Source organism: Pan paniscus, chromosome 5 (genome assembly GCF_029289425.2).
Source record: "Pan paniscus chromosome 5, NHGRI_mPanPan1-v2.0_pri, whole genome shotgun sequence".
NCBI classification, from domain to species: Eukaryota; Metazoa; Chordata; class Mammalia; order Primates; family Hominidae; genus Pan; species Pan paniscus.
In genome coordinates this window covers 146,102,050-146,107,757 of record NC_073254.2, presented here as the reverse complement: position 1 = coordinate 146,107,757, position 5,708 = coordinate 146,102,050, and the positions used below count along the sequence as shown (strand labels likewise).

The window sequence follows — 5,708 nt, the reverse complement described above, 5'->3', positions numbered from 1 at the left end:
CTGATTGCTCACATGCAACAGAAAGTGACTCTCCCTGTCAAGGATGGTACAAGACATTCTTTCTGACACACAGAGAGAAAATGTTGATCCCACAGAGAAACAGATCCTACAAAGAAAAAGATTCATCAAAGAAAAGCAGATGAGACTATTTGAACTAAGAAAGAGAGCTGCAGTGTTGCTCAGTATCCAGATTCTAGAACTAAATTTTTTTCTAGAGTTAATATAAGTATTCAAAACAAGAAATAAAGATCTCATTGGAGACCAGGAGGTGTAGAATACACAGTAGAGCCTCCAGGCAGTAGTGAATTTCCCCTCAACACACTGGCTACTAGTTACTTCACCTCTTTAGCAAGGATACAAAAAGCAAATGTACAAAAGTAACCCCCAAAAGCCCACCTTTGTTATTGTTTGGCCCACCAATTTGAATCGTGGACCATAGTCAAACTCCTAGGCTACCAGTTGATCCTGGGTACTTCATCTTAGCAAGGCCTAGTTTTTCTTTACATTGTTGTATACGCAAAAATTCTCAGATGGTGACTGAGAACTTTTTGGATTTTTAACACAAAATATCTCCAAAAAGAGAGCTAATAATAGGAAAGTGTCAAGACAGTGAAGGAGTCTAGGAAAATGATGTGTGAATTTAAATCTCCCTCATGAACATCCAAATTCTACTCATTACAGTTCATTGGTTAATGTATTGCTTGTATAAAACTGTTTGTAAAGTTAAATGTATTAGGTACAGTAGGGACACTTGGACCAAGTGAAACCATCCTTATTTTACAGTTAAAATACTACTGACCAAAGAAGACAATTCTGAAAAAGCAAATCCTAAATGGCTGTCTTAATGAGATACATATCCACGTGGATTTATGACAGGTTACATAAGAACAGACAGGATGGTCTCCAACGTGCCACTCGTGGCACTAGGAGTAGTGAATTAACTATTTGCACTACCCTATTATTAAGGACAAAACCACATATGCTTATGTGTGGACAAACTGTGGGCTTATGGGAAGAAGAGATGGAGGCCAGAAGATTTGTATTATTAATAAATGCCACTATGGGTTACTATAGACTCTTCCTTACTTCCCATTTATCTCTGATTAATACTCTCAGAGTCTCTCAGCTAAGACAGACCTAGCAAAATAATGAAGGTAATGAAGTTTGTATCCAGTGCGCTTTCCTCCCCTATGTCTGTCCACCTCTTCATTCTAGCATCTTCTTCTCACTCTTGTTCCTTGGAAGACTTCCAGCACACTCCCATTGCCCCAAAATGGAGACAAGCCAACCTGAGCCTTCTTGTTATTTGCCTTCCTAGAAAGCCCACCTTGTTGCAGAGCACTGGTTGTTAAATAAGAAGGCATTTTGAGTTAGGTACAGTCAAAGAAGAGAAGAACAGATGTTTCCATATAGCAATTTAGTATAGGAAACTTGCTGGACAAGCATTGAAAATTAAAAAAAAAAAAAAGGACACTAAGGTAACACCAGTAATAAGAACAAGGGATTACGAAAACCCAGAATCTTGGAGGGGGGAGCCCAGAGCTGGGACTCACACTTCATTGCTGCTGGTATCTCTCAGGGGGTGCAACAAGACTGATTTGGGGAGTACTCAAATAATCTAGAAACTTGCCTGCCACTCCAGGGTGAAAAGTCACCGCTGAGGTGACACTAATGGAAACAGGAAGAAGCAATACTCTCCTCCCTCTGGCAGGCTTGTGGTCCTCTTCTAGTGCCACCTAAGAGCTAGATGGTGAAAAAAACCCAGAGTCACAAAGTAGAATACAGAAAGGTGCTTTTGAAATAGAGACAATAGCTTAATAACCACACAGGTGATAAGTTGAGCAATGGTCTAATGTTTCTTCTTCTTGAGTAACATGTACATTTTAATTGCTTTACTTCTGATTAAATAGCAATATAAATATTTTCAGACTTGGGCAGGGATACTAAGGACTAGAAAAGAAATGAGCATATTTTGAGGGCTAAGGAAATTACCTAAACTTCAAATATCAGGTGACTGAATTTTCCTCTAAGCAATAGCATTCAATCTTCACTGCACATTGGAATCATCTGAGAAGCCTAAAAACTACAAATACCTTTGTCCCACCTCCAGAGATTCTGACTTCATTGGTTTGAACTGCAACCTGGACATGGGAAATATTAAAATACCAAGTGTTTATAATGTACAGGCAAAGTCAAGAACTACAGAGAAGACGAATAATAGTGAGCACAGCTGCCTAGCACTAGCATTTGTGGAAAGGAAAGAGATTTGGAGGTGAAGTATAGGGGAGGAAGCCCTCTGCCTTGAAGGCACTCTTGCTGTGCACAAATACAGCTAATACCCTCCTGAAGGGTGGCTGGAAGGTGGATATTTAGGCTATGTTAGTACAGTCCCTTAGTGAATTAAGGAGCACAGTATATGGAGGGGGAAAGACATGTGCAGCAATAAATGATTGGCGGTGAGAATGCAAAGGGTAGAAACATAATTTTAAGAGAGAAACTAAAATTGAACCAAGGGAAATGGAAAGTTAAACAATACAGCATAAAACTCGGTGCCCAGGGTGACTTATACCTCTCTTACAGCTCTGTAAATGTGATACCATTTAGTCCACAAGTGTTTGTTTTTCACAGATTTGCTCTTTATCAAGCCTGTTCATCTGTGTGCCTTCTAAAACTGATGTAATATAGCTGAGAGAAAATCTTCTTTGCTGAATAACAAATAAAATATTTGTTAAGTGAATAAACTTACTGAATATCTGCCATCTTCTAGATATTGGAGTAGGCCCTAGAAAAAAGCAAAGATGAATAATACATGATTCCCAGTGGAAAGACAGAAAAGACCTCATTTGTTACATGTGGTATATTGAGTAGTATGAAAGATATAAAAAGTCACAGTACACTGCGGAAATTCCCCCTGCGGGAAAGGCACCGTTTTAGCCTCTAGGAGTAACATACAGGTCCCACCTTCAAGGAGCTCACAGTCCAAAATCTTGGGTCATGCAAAAACCTAATGCCAACTGGTACAAGCCAGTAATCATGGGCATCTCATCATCCAATCAGCACACAGCTGTCACCCCTAGTAGAGGATCTTTCTAGCCCCACTGTTCTACTTTTTCCTGGATGTCCTCACTGGGATTCTGGATAGTTCTAATATTAACAGAACCCCTTTGATCTGAGCTCTCTGTTCTAGACTGGAATCACTTCTGAGGACTTCTTTCTGGCCTAGATAAGCTTGTCTAGAACAATAACTTTCAAACTGTTATCAGCTGCGACCCGTATTAAGAAATACGTTTTCATCAGAACTCAGTCTACATACATCTGTGTTTGTGTCTGTGTGCAGATGTACAAAAAGCTGATTCAAGTTTCATGCAACAATGCCTTCATCATGACATGAAATGCACTCTGAATTGTTTGTGTACTCTATCCTATTTTAAAATATTTTTCAATGTGCTAGTTACAACTCACTATATTGATTTCATGACCCACTATTGGGTTGCAACCCACATTTTGTAAAGAACTGGGGAAGTCCCTTAAAGTGCGATCCATGGACCAACAGCATTGACATCGCCTGCGAGTTTGTCAGAAGTGAAGACCCTAGACCAACTGAATCAGAATCTGCTCAGATTATTGAGGATCTTTTGAAACTGCAGATTCAGATTCAATAGGTGTGAGGTGGGCCTAAGTTCTCCATTTCTAGCAAGCTTCTGGGTGACACTGATGCTGCTAATATTGAGAGCCTACTTTGGGTAGCAAGGATTTAAAGAGAAGACACAAAGCAGATGGATAAAATTGAAATCACTTTTTGAGGCTCCACTCTGTAAGTTCTGTGGGGGCAGAGATATATCTATATAGATCATCACTGTATCCCACGTGCCTAGTAGATTGGCTGACACACAATCAGTGCTCAGTAAATGTAGAATTGATTCATTGAGTAGATGGATGAAGGAATGAATAAATTCCAGTTAGGCTATAGAATCAACTCAGTCTCTCATGTATATGCTAAAGTACAAGTATCACTGTTGGTGAGAAAGGTGAGTCAGATCAGGAACTCACTCCACTGTCTCAACCACTAATGTAGAGGCAGGCAACTCAAGAATTCTTAATAAATAGAAACATATTTGCTCACAAATTAAACTAGCCTCCTATGTTGGTTTTTGATTTATAAATAGAAAGACCATACAGTTTATCATCCACATAGAGACTCCAAGATTAAAAGAGGGCCCTGTTAATAAATCAGACTGCCTGGACATGCAGAGACATACAGGTACTCTAGAAGCAGTCAAAATACTACAGCTTCAGGTCAATATGGGGGAACATAACGCCCCTCAAACCACTTTGTTTATACTTTAGTGATAGCACTTAGCACATTGTATCATGGTTGTTTGCTTAATGCCTAGGTTCCCAAATGCAATGTGAGCACCTGAAGGCCAGGGAGGGAGTTCACCTCTATGTCTCCAGTGTCATCTAGGACCTGACCACTCAGATGCAAAAAGGTCTATTGAACAGATTTGGTGGTCTAGAAACACACAACCTACCTTAGTAATAGGTTATCTTGGCTGTAGCCAACATAGAAAACCAGAAGACATTGGGATAAACTGATTCAAGGAGACTTGGTTTCTTTTCCCTATAATAAAAAAAGAATACTAAAACTCTGATTTCATGAAAAAAAAAATCTCAGTAACAGTCAATGACTGAAAGAAAGACAATGTAGTAGAGGAACATAGGCAACTAAAGATCTGTAGGGGATTTGTGGTAGAAATGACAGACGAGAGAATGCCAAGAAACAGGATCTAGACAGAGTTAGCTAGCAGCCAAGCAAAAATGCAGGATAATTAATAAGTTTCACATTTTCAGAACTGGTTAATTGTGCACCCAGAGATTGTTATTACTACAACCGATCATTGCAGATGGCAAGGCCAGGCTATCTGTAACTTATCCTACAGCCAAAATATCTTGGAGGTACTCCTGGCTGGCATCTAGCCAAATTGTGTCAGTTGAAGGAAGCTTCATATCTCTACCATGTCAGAATGGAACCAACTGCCTTTTGAGATAAAACAGCATTCAAATAGAAAACCCTTCAAAAAAGAAGAGACAGAAAAAATTGATGGATCCAAAGATCCAAACAGTTGATGTAACCACAGGAATTATTTCTCAGATCCACAGGGACTGAACCATTCCTAGTAGATGTTAGCACAGTGTTGCTGACTGAGTTGGGAGTTTATGCAGGCTCAGTGCTAGAATCCAGAGACATGAATCACTGAACAAATAGCTCAGGTTCTCTAATGGGCAGGTGGTGGCACCAGTTCACTAACCAGAAAGAGATGGGAAGGAGGGTTAAAGCTGAGCTAATAGTAGCTCCCTTAAGACAGCAAATCTTCTGCAGAATATACTCCAGTTTGGGCTTCTTATTCTGGATTTTGAGCTGAATGGTCTGTGTGTCATCTTTCATGCCTTCTCAGCTTAGTTCTTAGGAGTTTAGAAGAGACAGAAATGGAGTAGAAAGAAACTAAGACCATCATTCAGTAATAACTTACCTTACGGCAAGTGCCATATTGTATCACCTCATTTAAGATTCAGAGCCACACTAGAAATTAGGCATCATATCCCCAATTTATATACAGTAAGCCAAGAGGCAGAGAAGTTACTTACAGAGAAGGCAAAGAAGATTTCATGAAAGTGGGAAGTTATTGTGCCAGGCATCTGAACTTAGG

At 39.7% G+C, this 5,708-nt stretch overlaps 1 long non-coding RNA gene across 1 annotated transcript; it reads right to left on the bottom strand.

The window, feature by feature from the left end:
- Positions 1-940: 940 nt before the first annotated feature.
- LOC117980699 (uncharacterized) lies at positions 941-5,065 on the bottom strand. The gene is made up of 4 exons (XR_004672169.3): positions 4,533-5,065; positions 2,747-2,782; positions 2,094-2,141; positions 941-1,743 (listed from the first exon to the last, which is right to left on the bottom strand). It is a non-coding gene; the product is annotated as an uncharacterized LOC117980699 (long non-coding RNA).
- Positions 5,066-5,708: the final 643 nt, after the last annotated feature.